Genomic DNA, 19,177 nt, shown 5'->3' with positions numbered 1-19,177 from the left:
GACTTGCTGTTTACAACAGAGGAAAGCAGCCTGTAGCTCTCTGGCTGAACTACAACTCCCAGCATCTGTGATGTTTGCCGGGCCTACTGGAAGTTTTTTGCCAACAATGGGTGGCGTGCCTCAGGTTACCTCAGCCTGCTTTATGCACTGTATGTACCATGTAGTGCTTAAAGTGGTTCTAGAGAAGTGGTGGAACTCACCCCCCTCTGCTTTATTTTTTTTAAAAGGGACAGCACGCGGCACAGGCACACACCAAAAAAAGGGTCGTGGTCTCAAAAAGAAAGGGGCATGGTCACATGATAGTACTCCAAATTCAAATTACACCACACAGTAGCACAATCTTGATTCACCCTTGATTCACATTACACCACATAGTAGTGTCCCTTATTCATGTATGACACACAGTAGTGCCCCTTTACACAATGCCCACATTTGTGTCCCTTAAATACATTGCCCAAAATACTAGTGCCCCTTATACAAAGCCCACAGTACTAGTGCCCCTTACACATAATGCCAACAGCAGTAGTGCCCCTTATGCAAATGCAATGCCCATTGTAGTGATGCCCCTTATGCAGTGCCCCCAGTAGTGGTGCCCATTATGCAGTGCCCCCAGTAGTGGTAGTGCCCCATATGCAGTGGCCCCCAGTAATGGTAGTACCCCTTATGCAGTAGTCCCAGTAGTGGTAGTGACCCTTATGTAATGCCCTCAGTAGTGGTGCCCTTTATGCAGTACCCACAGTGGTAGTGCCTCTTATGCAGTGCCCCCAGTAGTGGTGCCCCTTATGCAGTGCACTCAGTAGTGGTAGTGCCCCTTATGCAGTGCCCACAAAAATGGTAGTGCCCCATATGCAGTGGCCCCCAATAGTGGTAGTGACCCTTATGCAGCGGCCCCAGTAGTGGTAGTGCCCCTTATGCAGTGTCCCTACTAGTAGTAGTGCCCCTTATACAGTGCCCCCAGTAGTGGTGCCCCTTATGCAGTGCCCCCAGTAGTGGTAGTGCCCCATATGCAGTGGCCCCAAGTAGTGGTAGTGCCCCTTACGCAGTGGCCCCAGTAGTGTTAGTGCCCCTTATGCAGTGCCCTCAGTAGTGTTAGTGCCCCTTATGCAGTGCCCTCAGTAGTGGTGCACCTTATGCAGTGCCCCCAATAGTTGTAGTTTGAAACCCAGACAGAAAGGTGAATGAAGCACAAACAGATAAATGTAGGAAGGAAATGAAAACCCCCTTAACAACATCCAAACAGGCATGTCAGACAATCCGTTTGACTACTGGCAGGAACAAAACATGGTAATAGGGAAAATTATCTTTAATGCTCTATTGGCAGATACCGTATCTATTAGTGAGATGTGGAGCTCATCTCACCTTAAATATATTTTTGGTAGAAGGGGCACCATTCTCACACACCACAACTATGTGATATTTTCAGGCAAACATTGCATTATATAGAATGCATAAACTATAATATTGTATAAGCTGATTCCAATATCCAACAATTCCATCTTAAGACAAACCACAAAATCCTATCAGAATACAGAGAGTATTCACAAACCTATGCATTCCAGGCCGTGCTATTGTTCAGCACATGATTCAATAGAGGGGGGGGGGGAGAGGATAGCATGGATTCCTTTGTTTAAGCCACATGGTGATGGCCAGTTTAACAAACTACGGGCCTGATTCAGAGCCGAACGCTCTGACCAGAGCACTCACTCTGAATCAGTGCCCTCCTCCATGAAAATGGAGCGGCCTCCTGGCCACTCGCATAGCTGTGGGTGACCACCCACAGCATATGCGAGCGTCCATGATGATGGTCGCGATGGCCTTGACCATCATGACCATCAGGCTTGCGATGGAGACCCTGCGGTAGGGTCTCGCTGCCGCAAGCCCTGGAGTGATTTTGGCTCAGAGCCAAAATCACTCCCACTGACATCACTAGTGATGTCAGTGGGGCCGGCTTCAGACGGTAGGCGTTCCCATGGGAGTGCCTCCGTCTGGCAGGCACGCCCCCGGCACACCCACCAAAGGGGGCATGCTGTCAATCAACATCGACAGCACGCCCCCTTTGGTGCGAGACCCGGAGCGATGGAGAGCCCGTCGCTCGCCGGGTCTCGCGTATGCGCATGACGGAGCTCCCTCCGTCGTGTGCATGCGCAGTGGGGGAACATCGACCCACTTGCGAGGGTCCTGAGCTCGCGAGCGGGTCTGAATGACCCCCTACATTCCAAATTTATCTCTCATGATAACAAACCTACTTGATCTATACAATATTAAAGCCTAGGATTATAACTATGATAGAATATCACAATCCTATCATAATATATCAAGTAAGTCACAGCCCTTATTGAGTCAAACACATGGTTCAAGGCCTAAGGGGGTATCCATCAAACAGTGTACAGTACTTATGAGCCTTTTACAATATCTATAATTATTACAGCTTCAACTACAGCTAATACCAATCATTGCAGAATTACACATATAGACTAACACATATTTACATAAACCAAAGCATCACAACCTTATGGTATGTGATCTACCACAAACACATTCCAATCACCATCACCCTCAAAGCTATCAGTTTCAACTACATTTTCTCTGTAAGCCATATGTGGGTTAAGAGAAAGAAATACTTATCCATTGGGGAGAAAAAGAGCCAGCTCCCCATTGAGGAGTGTTGAAATCCCATCCTACTTCTATGGCTGAGGGTCAGTGTCTCTGTCTCTGTGTGTCTGAGCTCTCTGTGTTAGATCCAACTCCCAGCCCCCCTCACCTGTGAGGTGTGGTTATTCCTTGGTCAGCTGAAACTTATGGGGTGGTTCTAACCTTTGTGTGTGTTACAACAAAAGCCAGAGAACTCATGGCCACATTTGTTAAGATGTTAATCTTTTGATATTAGGCAGAATGTAGTCATCAAATGCTAATCGACCAACCAAACTAGTTTCTGGGCTGTGATAAAACCTCATATGTGACTATGATTAAATAAGATCATTTTATATATATATATATTTATATATATATATACATATATATATAATGATTGGATACTCTCCAACAGACGCTATCATTAATATAGTCCTCAAGCATTCTTTGAAAGGTGACCATATCATACGGAGTCAAGATAGAGGTCTTGTTAATTGTAGGCAATTCTTTCAGACCCAAACAGATGTCAAAACTTGGTTGTGTTGACTCATCTGCATCACCAGTGGGTCTTCTATTTCTTGGCAGCTGCACTTGCTGGAGAAACTGAAGGAGGAGCCATCGCTGCATCATGTGCCACTGACAATTTGCTTACCAACAGGTCTTTGCATCTCTTCAGATCTGGGTCCATTGGGAAGAAAGACATGATGTATGACTTAAACCTAGGATCAAGCATATTGGCAAAAATGTATTGATCCGATTGGAAGATCCTGACAACCCTTGGTTCCTGGTGAAGCAAATAAAGGACTTTATCTACAAGTCCAACATACTTAGCGGAATTGCTTTATTTTAGCTTCTCCTTCAGTTTCTCAAGCTGCTTTTGCAACAGTCTAACTAGGGGTATTACCTGACTCATACTGGCAGTGTCTGAACTCACTTCACAGGTGACTACTTCGAAGGGTTTTTGCACTTTGCACAAAACAGAAAGTATTTTCCACTGAGCTTGAGTAAGGTACATTCCCCCTCCTTTTCCTATGTTATACTTTGTTGTATAGCTTTGGATGGCTTTTTGTTGTTCCTCCATCCACTGAAGCTGAAGCTAAAGTTCCACCTTGTAACTACCTCTTGCTGCAGCTGGTGGCAAGGCTAATTCAACATTTCCTGCAGGTGCTGGAATCTTCTACAAGCACCTGCTTAAAGGTGAAAATGTCCCGACATTTTTCGGGCCACAGGCAGCAACTCTTGCATGGCCCTGTCATTTTTTTTCAATTTTGCACCACCAAGTTGATTGTGTGAGCAAAACATGGGACATGTTGAAATTCACCCAGTTGTAATTCTCTCACAATAATGGTGGTGTTGTCAGAAATTTCAAATCCCGAGGAGAGTCCAAGCAGGGTACGCCATTTTGCAATGACTTACTTGAGTAAAAGGTTGTCAGCGGTATGCCTCTTAGTGAAACCGGTGATACACAGAGTAATCTGCCTTTGAATGAGCTGCTGTTTCTTAGATGCTGCTGCTGTTGGTGCCATTGAAAGCAGTACACACTCCCAATGTTTTTGCCCTATTCCTCAGGTCCACAAATCTGTGATTTAGTGGACAGTGGGTACAACGGCATTTTGGAGGACACTAAATAAGTTTTTTTAATGTCCCTGTACAGGCTGGGAATTGCTTTTTTAGTGAAGTGAAATCTAGATGGGATTTGGTAGTGGGGACACAGGACCTCAAATAACTGTCTAAAACCCACTGCATTTATGGCGGATATTGGACGCAGATCTAATACAGCATAGATGTTATGACATCAGTGATCCGCTGTGCAAATGGGTGACTGCTGTTATACTTGCTCCCCCTTGCCAAGGGTTGTTTAACAGTCAATTGTTTTTTTTAAACTACTACTAGTAGTCTTTTGTATATGCATTAGGAGTGATATGTACTCATTAATCAACAATAAACATGTAAAATATAAAAATGTGAAATGTCTACACTTAGGGCCGTATTCAATTAGGTTTGATAAGTCCCGTACTATTCGCATGCAGGACTTTTTGCAGACATCGATGGTTTTCCATGTGAAAAAGTATCGCGCTCGTCCTCACTTATCCCCGTATTCATTTAGAAATTGGTGAATACTGAAAACGGGACCCTGCAAATTCAGAACTGGCGAAAAATGCTGTCAGATTTGGGGAAATCAGCTTGACACCCCCCAAAAGATGCACTGACATTGGGGATCACTATAGATACCCTCGAATAGGCCTGCTGAAGGTATTTGGGGTACTTAAATGCTGTCAATAGCTGCTAATTAGCGTATTTGCAGAAGTGGTGAAGAATAGCATTTAGAAGATGTTTTGCAGAAAATAAGTAGTCCCAGCAAATTTGGGGTACACAAAAATGGGTGCTAGCATATTTTAAAGTTGCTAAAATGTTGTTTTAAAAAATTTAAAAAATCCACCTGCCGCAAGTACCTACAAACTTAGAAACACCTGGGGCATCCTTGGAGACCCCCTGGAGTCTATTTAGCTAGTTTTTAAGTTTGTCCCCCAACTTTGTACTTTTTCGCCCCCTTTTTCAAAGTCATTTTGGGAGTGTTCATAAGTTTCTTTTAAACTTTTTTTTGACACAGTTTACCTTTGGGGGCCTGTCCCAAGGGTGCAGGGTGGTTCCCGCAAGTTTGCACTCCAAAACCCCAATTCTGCACTTTTTTTCGACAGCTTTCATAGGCAAATCTTTTTTGCCTATTGCAATGCATTGACTTTCCGCACCAGCAAAAAGTCTTTGGAATTGAATATGGGGATAAGTTTTCGCCTGGCAAAATGACGTCACCAGCAATACTTTTCCGCATAAACAGGCTTTTCGCACCTAATTGAATACGGCCCTTAGTGCTAATATGAAAATATAATATACTCTGATAAATAATAAATAATAAATAAATATACTAAGAAGCAGAAGTGAATAATGACGTAAAATGTCAGTGCAACTGTGCAAAGTGACAATTACACTCACACTTTTTACGTCATTATTCACTTCTGAGTGCTTTTTAGTATATTTATTTATTATTTATCAGAGTATATTATATTTTCATATTAGCACTAAGAGCAGACATTTCACATTTTTATATTTTAAATGTTTATTGTTGACTAATGAGTACATATCACTCCTAATATTTCAGCACTAAAGTCGCTGCACATCAAGGACCCGATTCATCATAACTTTATCTTTAGTTTGCTCCAGATCCTTACGTAAATAACCTCTGGCTGCAAATTTTTCTATGAGCTCATTGAGTTGAACAATGGCTCGTGCCGGATCGCTGTTAATGCGTCTTATCCTAATCATTTGGGAGTAGGGAAGCCCCTGTATCAAATTCTTTGGATGACAGCTTTGTGCTTGCAGCAACAAATTTCTGTCCGTAGATTTGGAATAAAGTGTCGTAATTATTGATTGATTATCAACGATAATCTTGACATCCAAAAAATTGATAGCTTCTCTACTCATATCAAATGTGTATTTCATGGGTGAAGCACCCTTATTGTGATTTTCAATCAAGATTTGGAATTCTTGCGCTTCACCACACCAAAACAACAACAAATCGTCAATAAAATGAGAATATGAAAGAATATTGTTAGCAACCTCCATGTTATCATAAAACAAATCCTTCTCAACTTCAACCATCACGATATTCGCATAGACCGGAGTGGCGCTGGAGCCCATAGCGCAGCCCTTGGTCTGAAGGAAAAAACTTTATTCAAAAATTATTGGTAAGTAGCAGTTCTAACAATCTGAGAATGCAGTCACACAGGGCCGGTGTGAATGTAGCTTTTCTAAATAGAATTTTTTTACACATGTTAGACCAAAATCATGAGGAATAAAAGTATAAAAGTATAAAGCGAAACTACATCAATACCTATTAACCAACAATTTTTAGGTACACAAGAAATGGCATTAGTTCTCTCAAGTAAACTGGTAGTGTCAAGTAAAAACGATGGCTCATTTTGAATTAAAGGTTGCAGCAAATGATCTAGAAAAATTGCACTAGGCTGTAAAAGTGATCCCCTAGCAGACACTATAGGGCGTCCAGGTGGAGGGTTGATGCCTTTATGAATCTTTGGGATCAAATCAAATAAAGCTACAATAGGGAACATGAATACATATACATCAGACAAATAGATACAAATGAAAGAATTTCATATACCTGTTTTTTGTGATAAAGGCAATGGCTCCTTCTAGTAAGGTTTTGTGGTTTTGAACATCAGTACCCAGGTGTTGTTTATAAGTGCACTATAGCTTACATGAAGAGCGAGTGAATAGATTTTCATGTTACTTCATATTGTTCTTTATGGGGACATGCTGATTCAACATTGTTGTTGTAGATTATATATTTTGTGTGGCCTCATGGCACTGTCAGTTTCCTATAGTGTCCATGTTTCAGTACAGTAATTAGCATTGGATGATGATAATGTGAGGCAGCACTATTTGTATCTATGTGTCTGATGTATATGTATTCATGTTTATTTATGTAGGGGGTTACTCTGGTAACCATGGTGATGGTATCACAGACATGGACAACGCTTACCCACGCTGACCGTGTGATGACGTCATCTACTGGCGCCGCTGGGCGGCTGTGCAGTCCCAGTTTCGGGGGAGCGGCTTTACACGAGGTGAAGCTATTTGTATTTAAGGTATGTTTTTTTTACTGTTCATGTTATCTTGAAAAAGAGTTCTAATTGAACTGAAACGTCGATTCAACTTACCGCTATATATATATATATATATATATATATATACATATATATATATATATATTTTTTTTTTTGTTATTCTTTATAATTGAATCCAGGTGGCGTTCACACATCTTCCAGTTATCTTAATACTACTAGTAGTCATCCTGGTCCACTTCTGGGATGAAGACCTACTCCCAGCAGCAGCAGCAACAGGCGTAGCACTCAATGATCTTCTAAGGAGTCCTGGATAGGGGAGGACTGAGTTAGTCTAATCAAATTGGATGCAGTACTACTTCCGATCATGATTTAGCATATTGTTGATGAACATGTTAGTGGGGAAGATTTTAGGTGCTTGGATCTAGCAGATAGTAGGGAGCTAGCTGTCGCTGGACTGCTTGTTGTTACTTCTTTAGCCAAACTTTCTGAATTTGGCAAAAACTTTGGATGGATGTGCTGCAGATGACGTAACAGGGAATAGGTTCCTAGATGGTTATGGTTCCTACCTTTACTTACTCTGGCTTTATAAATGGTATAGATGGCTTTACAATTGTTGTCTGGATTAGGGTAGAAATAATTCCACAAATACTGTAGTGGATTTTCTTGTCTTATGCCCAGGCATGACAATGGGCTTTACCTTATCATGGGCAACAATTGTTTCCACTGGTGCCTGATTTACACAAACACCATCCTCATCAACAACATCCTCATCATAAACATACTTATTAGCGTCAGCTACACAAATCTCATCCTCATCCTGGTGCACTTCCACAGCACCATCCTCAATTTCTATGTTAGCATGTTCACTTGTGCTGCTCATCCCTACATTTGCAAAGGGCGCACAAATGGTGGAAGGAGGTTCATATTTGAGTACCATATTGGAAAGGTCAGGTTCACACATGGCACTCGCCGACACACTTAGACTCTCCTCAGTGATTTGTGACATTTCTGAGCACACAGTTGGTTCCTGTGTCTAAACGATTTACATTTTTTTAAACTTCTACATGGAGAATGGTTTACATCATCATAAGAGGCAGAAAAACCAGTCATAAATAAAAGTCAAGGCCTTAGCCTTTCCTTGCCACTTTGTGTGTTGAAAGGCATATTGCCAATTTTAAGACTTTCTGCAGCTAACCTTCCCTTTGATTTTTTCTTCTATACCACTGTAAAAGATTGGTACTGTGATTTTAGATGCCCTGACTTAAGCCCTGTATGCCCTTGGGCATCGGCTTTAGTATATGACGTTGATGGACTAGTATCTGTCACAAGCCGGCCCACTGCGAATGCAGTGCAAGACGAATGCCGGGTGAGCATTCGCTAAACTCCTTCTATCTCATGTCCATCATTCTGGGAGTACTCTGGATTAGTTCCTGCATCTATTTCTTCCTGGTTCGAACACTGCTCCAATGCCGGTGATAGAGTATTCGTGTTTCTGGTTCTGGCATTGTCTACTGTTATGCAGTCGAGCTCCAGTTCTCCCCTCTAAGATTATTACGTTTGTGTCATCCAGGCGGCACAGTTCGCACTCCATCTATATACCATTTGTGTCATCTAGGTGGCGTTGACAGCACTAAGTATCCAAGGGTGTGCAGTCCTGCAAACGCCTCTTGTGTCAACCTGGCTGCACAGGCCACACTCCAGCCTCAGCTGCTTGTATCAATCCGGAGGCACAGGCTGCACCACTATAGTGTCCAAGAGTGTGCAGTCTTTGCATATGCAACTTGTATGAACTCGACGGCACAGGGCGCACTCTAGCGTACGCAGTTTGTGTCAACTTGGTGTCACAGGCCTCACTCTAGCGTACACAGCTTGTGTCAACTCCATGGCACAGGCCACACTCTAAGCATTACCTACTTGTGTCAACTCGGCGGCACAGGCCACACTACTGCATCTGCTGCATCTAGCCAAGTTTATCAGCCCTCAAGGCTCCTACTCAGCCCAAAGGCTGCTACATGACCAGAGGCTGTGTCTAGCCAAGTCTACCAGCCCTCAAGGCTGCTACTCAGCCCAAAGGCTGCTACATGGCCCAGAGGCTGCATCTAGCCAAGTCTACCAGCCCTCAAGGCTGCTACTCAGCACAAAGGCTGCTATGCAGCCCAGAGGCCGCATCTAGCCAAGTTTACCATGCCTCTAGGCTGCTACATAGCCCAGAGGCTGCTTCTAAGCTCAAAAGCTGCATCTTGCTCTATGGCCCACAGGCCGCAACCTGCCAAGTTATTCCAACTTTCAAAGCTGAAAGCTGCTCCATGGCCTCAACAAAGCCTAGCATTACCAGCCCTCAAGGCTGTTGCAGGACTAACTACCTCAGATAATACCTCAGTCCCTAACAATATCATCATGATTGGTGACAGCAGCTCCAACACTAGTATGTGGTTCTTCTTCTCCTCTCAACTGATCGTTCTCTATGTCAACAAACACATATGTAGTAGGGTACAACACTCACTACAATTTGTACCAAAAATGTTTATTTTTAACTTTACTTTATACTTTGTTCACAAACTACACTGCGCAGTCACACCGCTTACGTGAATGCACTGGGTAAGAAGAACCTACAGCCTCACAATACTTTTATGAATATTACACTGCAGTATAACTGACCAACAGCTTCACAATACTGTTATGAAAATTACACTGCAGTATTACTGACCAACAGCTTCACAATACTTTTATAAATATTACACTGCAGTATTACTGACCAATAGCTTCAAAATACTTTTATGAATATTACATTGTGGTACTACTGACCAACAGCTTCACAAGACTTTTATGAATATTACACTGTGGTATTACTGACCAACAGCTTCACAATACTTTTATGAATATTACACTGCAGTATTACTGACCAACAGCATCACAATACTTTTATGACTATTATACCAGGGTTGTAACTAGGGTAGTGCAGGGCAGGAGGCTCTGTTTGGGCCTGTCAATTTTCTGTTTATTCCTCATTCTCACTTGTAAGCTTCCTCTTATTTCATCCACAGCATCTCCTGGCCTCCCCTATCTCTTCCCTGGCCCTTCCCCATGAGACCATTCCACTTTCTTGGGTGCGTTATGTCCCTATTTGAAAAATGGGGGGGTGCCAATGCTCTTTCTAGCACAGGGCACCAAAAAGCCTAGTTACGGCTCTGTATTACACTGTGGTATTACTGACCAACAGCTTCACAATACTTTTATGAATATTACACTGTGGTATGGCCAGCAGAGTAACAGTGCTTATATATAGATACAGTGGGGAGGGGGAGTGCGGCATACAGCAACACAGTGCTTATATGGATACACTGGGGTATAGCCCAAAAAAAATCTTAACTTTTTTTTACTTATTACATTTTTTTTTTTCTCAGCCCGTGGACAGACAGCACACTCCTGGATTGGACACACAGCCCATCCCCTGGGCAGAGCACAACACACCCCAGTTTTTGACAACAGCCACCTGGACAGAGCACAGTGACAGCAAACCCCTGCATTGGCAGCCCTCCTGGACAGTGGACAGCACATCCTTGTCTTGGACATTGGCCAGAGCAGTGACAGCACACCCCTGGATAGGACACACTGTCCCCCATGGGCAGAGCACAGCACACCCCTCTTTTGGACAACAGACAGAGCACAGTGACCGCATACCCTTGGATTGGACACACAACCCCCCCCCCCACCGGGCAGAGCAAAGCACACCCCTGTTTTGGACGACAGTGGACAGTGACAGCAAACCCCTGGCTTGGGCACACAGCTCCCCCCGTGGACAGTTCACAGTGACAGGACACCCCTATTTTAGACAACCGCCAGAGCACAGTGACAGCACACCCTTGTATTGGACACACAGCCCACCTGGAGTGGATGGAGCACAGCACAGCTGCACAGCATGGGACTCAGCAAGGAAATTATGCCGATCACCCTGGGGAGGGAATTGTATACTATCTAAAACCTGCAAGAATCCGACAGCGGGACAATGACGGTTTGCCTCGTTTTGGATATGGCTCAGGTTTTCCCGTCTGACTCGGCTCCTACTCGGCTTCCCTATGTTTGGGTAGGTCTGATTCTCAGAGATCCGGACCCGCTCATCTCTAGTATTGTTGCTGTTAAACACAGAGGCTAAGGGGTAAATTTAATAAGAATTATGTATGGCCGAGATTAGTACACACATCAATTGTTCAATTACTTTAGTACATACACTCACTCACCCGCACTCACACTCACACTACATATAATCTGTTCCTTGGCACTGGTCGGTCTTCTTCAGTAGAATCCAGTCTCTGACAATAAAAAAAAACACTTTGCCTGAATCTCGCAGACTGCTATAGTGTATGTACAGTATAGCGCTAACCGAAAAAAAAGAAAATCTTGTGGGACTTTTAGTCCTCCCCCTATTTGGAGAATAATTTGAAGATCCAGGGCATGAAACAATCAACAAAACTTACCTCATCATTACTATGCAGATGCAGAGCACAGTCAACGCACCCATCCACCAATTTGAGGTGAACTCACTGACAGTGTGTAAGTGTGAAGCTACCCTGCTGCACCCACCACCCAACAGTTCCTTGCTTGTCACTGTAGGAACCTTTTCCTACACACAGAATGGGAACCAGAGCTCCGACAGAGGTGTAGTGCTAAGCCAAAGCACCCGTAGCATGTGCATAATAAGTAGGGGTGTGTGGATCTGGATCTTTCTTCATGTTTTGGATCTGGATTGGTTTTGCCAAAACAACCCTTCCGTGTTTTGGGTTCTGGGTTTTGTGTTTTGGATCTGTATTTTTTTGAAAAAAGCATAAAAACAGCTAAAATCACAGAATTGGTGGGATTTTCTACTCCTATGCTATTATTAACCTCAATAACATTAATTTCCACTCATTTCCAGTCTATTCTGAACACCTCACACCTCACAATAGTGTTTTTATGTCCAAAAGGTTGCACCGAGGTAGCTGGATGACTATGCTAAGCGACACGAGTGGGCACAAACACGTGGCCCATCTAGGAGTGACACTGCAGTGGCAGACAGGATGGCAGTTTGAAAAACTAGGCCCCAAACAGTACATAATGTAAAGAAAAAAAAGAGGTGCAAGATGAAATTGTCCTTGGGCACTCCCACCCACCCTTATGTTGTATAAACAGGACATGTACACTTTAACAAACCAATCATTTCAGCACCAGGGTCTGCCACACGACTGTGGCTGAAATGATTGGTTCGTTTGGGCCCCCACAAAACAAGCTGGCAATTAATCTGTCCCTGCACAAACTGGCTCTAGGGAGGCAAGATGTCGTCCTCATCCTCCTCATCCACCGATTCCTCACCCTCTTCAGTGTTGTGTACATCCTCATCCTCACAGAGTATTAATTCGTCCCCGCTGGAATCCACCACCACAGGTCCGTCTGTACGTTCTGGAGGCTGGTCTTCCTGGAAGAGTTGATAATTCATTTTTATGAACATCGTCTTCTCCACATTTTGTGGAAGCAACCTCCTACGCCTTTCGCTGACAAGGTTCCCGGCTGCACTAAACACTCTTTCGGAGTACACACTGGAGGGGGGGCAACTCAGGTAAAATAGAGCCAGTTTGTACAGGGACCTCCAAATTGCTTCTTTTTCCTGCCAGTACAGATACGGACTGTCTGACATGCCTACTTGGATGCTGTCACTGATGTAATCCTCCACCATTCTGTCAATGGTGACAGTATCATATGCAGTGACAGTAGACATGTCAGAATTTGACATTGTTGGCACGTCCTTCAGTCCGGACCAGATGTCCAAACCGGCCCTTGACTTATGACACAGGCGCACGCTTGGCGCTACTGCTGTGTTGATGCACGTGCAGCTACTGCGCATACATTTCGCACACAAACACAGAAAAAAAAGAAATGTTTTTTTTTTGTGGAGTGCACTTTGGGGGTTACACCACCCTTTAACAGACTTATGGGACACAGGTGCATGCTTGGCCTGCTCCTTTGTTGATGCACGTGCAGCCACAGTGCACACAATTCACAAACACAGAAAATATTTTTTTAGTTTGTTTGGAGTGCACTTTGGGGGTTACACCACCCTTTAACAAATGAGCCAGCTGGCCCTTTACTTATGACACAGGCGCACGCTTGGTGCTACTTTGTTGATGCATGTGCGGCCACAGTGCACACAATTCACAAACACAGAAAATAATTTTTTATTTTGTTTGGAGTGCACTTTGGGTGTTACAGCACCCTTTAACAAACAAGCCAGCCGGCCCTTTAGTTATGACACAGGCGCACACTTGGCGTTACTTTGTTGATGCACGTGTGGCTACTGCGCACACAATTCACAAACACAGAAAAAAAAAAATATATTTTTTTTTAAGTGCACTTTGGGGGAGCACACCTGATGCACAAATCACCCCCTTGACAACACTACAGCACCCCTCTAGGACTACAGCCTTTATGGGACACTGCACAACACAGTACAGCCAACCCCTATAGACTTTGGAGTGGACACAGCCCCTATGGACAACTGACTGCAAAACACAGCCCAGCCTGCCCCTATGACAGCAGCACAACACAACCCAGCCAGCCCCTATGGACAACAGCAGCACAACACAGCCCAACCTGCCCTAGCTCCCACCCTCCCTCTTCACTGTCCACAGCCGGAGAGAGAAATGGCGCCGACACGGGGACCTTTTATAGAATCCAAAACCCGCGAGATCCGGAAGGCAGGATGATGACGTTTTGCCTCGATTTCAGTTCCGAGTCAGGCGGGAAAAGTCGAGCCTGACTCGGATACGACTCGGATCGGTAGGGCTCGGGGGGCTTCGTATTTCTGGATTCCGAACCCGCTCATCCCTAATCCTAAGTAGAGATGTGCGCCGTCCCCCGTGTTTTGGTTTTGGATCTGGATCTCTCCTGGTTTGGGATCTGGATTGGTTTTGCCAAAACCTCACCTCTGTGTTTTGTTTTTTGGTTTTGGTTTAGGATCTGGATTTTTTCTTAAAAAATCATAAAAACAGCTAAAATCACATAAAATGGGCAGGTTTTTGTTCCTACAGTATTATTAACCTCAATAACATTTATTTCCACTCATTTCCAGTCAATTTTGACCACCTCACAGCTCACTATACTGTTTTCATCCAGTTTAGGCCCAAAATTTACACCAAGCTAGCTGGCTGACTAAGCTATGCGGCAGCAGCTGGTGGCACAAAAATGTGGCAGTTCAACTTCCAACATGGCACATCAGGAAACAAATGTTTTTATTATTCAAGAGAGGCCTGAGGGAGATGTATGTAGTTGAAGGCAGGAGCAGGAAGTGTTTGGTAGTAAATTTAATTACATTTTTCTATACCGAAGTAAATTTATAAGGAAAAAGGGGTGGGGAGGAGGCTTTTACAAAGAAATATTTTACTCATTCACATCAGTCCTTGCCCCAGAAGAATCCTTGAGCACCATGCCTACTGCTGGGAGGGGATTTTCTCATCCCAGAAGGGGACCCTGAAGACTTCTAGTAGTGCATTCCACATAAAAAAGCATTTCCCAACCTGTACAGGGACATTAAAAAAACATAGTTAGTTAGTGGCCTCCAAACTGCCACTTAGGGGTAAATTTACTAAAGTGAGAGTTTTTAGAAGTGAGTTTTAGAAGAGATGTTGCCCATAGCAACCAATCAGATTCTAGTTATTATCTTCTAGAAGGTGCTAGTTAAATGTTAAGTAGAATCTGATTGGTTGCTATGGGCAACATCTCTTCTACAAACTCACTTCTAAAAACTCTCACTTTAGTAAATTTACCCCTTAACCAGCACAAAGATATTAAGGGGTAAATCTAATTTACTAAAGTGAGAGTTTTTAGAAGTGCTTTTTAGAAGTGATGTTGCCCACAGCAACCAATCAGATTCTACTTAACATCATTTAACTAGTACTTTCTAGAAGATAATAGCTAGAATCTGATTATTTTCTACGGGCAAGCAACATCACTTCTAAAACTCACTTCTAAAATCTCCCCTTAAGGTCTTACGTTGTGTCTTTCTTGAGAATCCTGCACCAACTTATGCTGCTAGGAGTGGATTTTCTTCCCAGAAGGGGACCAGGAAGATTGTTTTCCAAAACAATTGACTGTAAAATAATCCTTTGCAAAGCTTCCACATTGAACATTTCCCAACCTGTACAGGGACATAAAAAAAAAGATAGTTAGTTAGTGGCCTCAAAGTGCCACTTAACCCGCACAAATATGTGGACAAGCGTAAGATCTATGATTTAAGGCAGGGGCAGCCAACCCTGGTCCTCGAGAGCTACCAACAGTGCATGTTTTCCAGGTCTCCCCACAGAATCACGTGTGTAATAATTAACTCCACCTGTGGATCTTTTCAAATGTGTTTCTCAGTAATGAATACACCTGTAAACCAGCTAGGTGGTCTGGAAAAAGTGAACTGTTGGTAGCTCTTGAGGACTGAGGTTGGCTACACCTGATTTAAGGCCTTACGTTGTGTCTTTCTCAGAGCCGACCATAATCGAATAGGTGCCCTAGGCAAGATTTTGGCTGGTGCCTCAGCAGATAATCCCAGGCTCTCCCCTCACAGCACACTGCTATAACTAAAGAAAAAAGGGACAGGTGTTACCCCCGCCTCAGAAGGCATTCTATAGGGCAAATTCTCCCCTCACAGCACTCATCTGCCCTCACTGCACAGCACCCCTCACCCAGCACCCCTCTCCCAGCACAGCACCCCTCACAGCAAAGATTACAGCACAGCACCCCTCACCCATCACAGCACCCATCACCCAACACAGTACCCCTCACAGTACAGATTACAGCACCTCTCACCAAGCACAGCACCCATTACCCAGCACAGTACCCCTCAAAGTATAGATTACAGCACAACACTCCTCACCCAACACCTCTCACCCAGCACAGCTCCACTCACAGCACAGATTACAGTACAGCACCCCTCACCCAGTATAGCACCACACTCCCAGCACAGCACAGATCACAACACCCATCACCCCTCACCCAATACCCCTCTATCAGCAGAGCAACCCTCTCCCAGTACAACATGCCTCACCCAGCACAGTACAGTTCACAGCACATCATCCATCACCCCTCACCCAACACCCCTCTCCCAGCACAGTACCCCTCACAGCACAGCATCCATCACCTATCAGCCAGCACAGCACCCCCACAGCACATATTACAGAATAGGACCCCTCACACCGCACAGTCAGCACCCATCACTCATAGTACAGGCTGGGAACCCATGTAGGCTGTTGCAGCACATAAGTAGAATGCTAGCCGTTGATTGCAGCTTGTGGTTACCGCCTACCTCTTTCTATCTTGATCACCATTACCATACATACTGGGTTCATTCTTAGCAAAGTGGATGATGGGTGTCCACCCATGCCCATGCCCCCTGGGCCCTAACTCCCAATATGTCTCCCACTCCCCCCCATAGCAGTGTCATAAATACCCTGAGCCCCCACTCACCATATGTCTATGCCTCCTACCCTCCCCCAATAGCAGGCTTATCAGCCCTGAGCTCCCACACCCCTTGTCTCTGCCTCCCCTCCCCATAAGTGTTATCAATTCCCTGAGCCCCCACTCCCATATATATCTGCCTCCCCCTCCTCCCATAGCAGTATCATTAGCTCCCTTAGCCCCCATTCCCCATATGTCTTTTTCTCCCCCTCCCACAGCAGTGTCATCAGCCCCCACTCCCCATATGTATCTGCCTCCCCTCATCCAGCTCTTACCTTTATTGTGTGTGGCTGGGGCAGAGTCCTGCAGCTCCACGTGCATTGTATGGCTTCCTCTGTAGCTGCTCAGTGTTCAGCCTTGGCTCAGGCATAAAGTGAAAGTAAACACACTTCCTGCCTGTCTGAGACTGAGCTCCGGCTCTGTGTTCAGCTGCTGCAGCAACAGCCTCCTGACCTCTCCTTCTGGCTGGCTCGGATCGCTGAGATGGCAATCAGCACCCGAGCCAGCTCAAAGAAGAAAAATTCTACCGCTGGCCCTGAGTTTGGGATGCCCCTAGGCATTCCTTGTGCCCCTAGACATTTGCCTAATATGCCTATGCCTAGGGCCGGCCCTGGCCTTTCTTCAGAATTCTTGAGTGCCATTTCTGCTGCTGGGAGTAGATTTTCATCCCAGAAGGGATGAAGACATTGTTTTTTCTTCCCAACGGACACAGATCTGAAGAGAAAGAGATACATGTAAATAACTACTGGCAGGAAAAAAAGGCAATTTGGAGGCCCTTACACAAAACTGCCTTTGCTTTACTTGAGCTGCCCACCTTCCAGTGTGAACTCAGAAAGTTTTCAGCCCAGCCGTGAACCTTGTCAGTGATCGGCCTCAGACTACTTCCCCAAAATGTGGAAAAGATGATGTCCATCAAAATGAACTACAAATTCTACGAGAAAGACCTTTACCGCCAATTACGTACAAAAATTACAGAGGCACCTGTAATGGTGGATTCCAGTGTGGACAAATTAATATTGTGTTAAGAGGATGATGTATACACCACCCCAAATTATACAGATGTGCCCAGCTAGTTTGTTGCTGCACACTTGCGTCAATGTCAGCGCTGTCCCAGACTAGTGATTTCATGACTTTTAGTAGCGGGCTCTATTTAAAAGAGGGGTCTCTGTATGATAAACTGAGTGTGTGTTTTAAAGCGTACACTTGCGGCAATGTTGGCACTGTTGGCGCTTTGGTGGCTGTCGGCTACGGGGAGGTTACAATGGGATCTCTGGCATGTGCCCAGTGGAGCCGCTCCATACGCCAGTTGCGCTATGCCATGGCGTATAGAGGATCATAATACTGCGCATGCCCAGTGTGTCGGGAGTCACACACAGTGCATCCCAGACTTACAGTAAACACTATAGTGATTTCATGACTTTAGGAACTATACTGTAGTAGCGAGCTGTTTGAAGGAGGGATCTCCTTATTACAAACTGACTTTGCGGTTGAAGTTGCACACTTGCAGCACTGTCGGCGCTGTCCCAGACTTAGACACTATAGTGATTTCATGACTTCAGAAACTGGTAGTGGGCTCTGTTTGAAATAGGGGTCTCTGTATTACAAACTGACAGTGCATTTTAAGATGCACACTTGTGGCACTGTTGGCGCTATCCCAGACTTGGACACTACAATGATTTCTTGACTTTAGAAATGAGTAGCAGGCTGTTTGAAAGAGGGATCTCTGTATTACAAACTGACTGTGCGGTTGAAGTTGCACACTTGCGGCACTGTCGGCGCTGTCCCAGACTTAGACACTATAGTGATTTCATGACTTCAGAAACTGGTAGTGGTCTTTGTTTAAAAGAGGGGTCTCTGTATTACAAACTGATTGTACGTTTAAAGCGCAAACTTGCGGCACTGTTGGCACATCGGCACTGTGGTGGCTGTCAGATCTGGGGGTTGCAATGGGATCTCTGGCGCATGCCCAGTGGAGCTGCTCCATACACCAGTCGCGCTATGCCATGGTGTATAGAGGATCTTAGTACTGCGCATGCCTAGTGTGTCAGGAGTCACACACAGTGCCACAAGTCGGCATCTTAAAACACACTGTCAGTTTGTAATACAGAGACCCCTATTTCAAACAGCCCACTACCAGTTTCTGAAGTCATGAAATCACTATAGTGTCTAAGTCTGGGAAAGCACCGACAGTGCCGCAAGTGTGCAGCTTCAACCGCACAGTCAGTTTGTAATACAGAGATCCCTCTTTCAAACAGCCTGCTACTACAGTAGTTCCTAAAGTCATGATATCACTTTAGTGTTTACTGTAAGTCTGGGATGCACTGTGTGTGACTCCCGACACACTGGACATGTGCAATACTATGATCCTCTATACACCATGGCATAGCGCGATTGGGATATGGAGCAGCTCCACTGGGCATGTGCCAGAGATC

The 19,177-nt window shown here is 44.7% G+C and overlaps 1 long non-coding RNA gene across 1 annotated transcript; it reads right to left on the bottom strand.

Annotated features, from left to right (window-relative positions):
• Positions 1–14,561: 14,561 nt before the first annotated feature.
• LOC148519643 (uncharacterized) lies at positions 14,562–17,106 on the bottom strand. The gene is made up of 3 exons (XR_015878918.1): positions 17,021–17,106; positions 15,294–15,438; positions 14,562–14,818 (listed from the first exon to the last, which is right to left on the bottom strand). It is a non-coding gene; the product is annotated as an uncharacterized LOC148519643 (long non-coding RNA).
• Positions 17,107–19,177: the final 2,071 nt, after the last annotated feature.

The sequence above is a fragment of the Taudactylus pleione genome, unplaced genomic scaffold (genome assembly GCF_031769625.1).
Source record: "Taudactylus pleione unplaced genomic scaffold, aTauple2 ptg000186l, whole genome shotgun sequence".
Classification (NCBI taxonomy): domain Eukaryota; kingdom Metazoa; phylum Chordata; class Amphibia; order Anura; family Myobatrachidae; genus Taudactylus; species Taudactylus pleione.
Note: the sequence above shows the minus strand (reverse complement) of the source record. Positions and strands in the feature narration are given on the sequence as shown.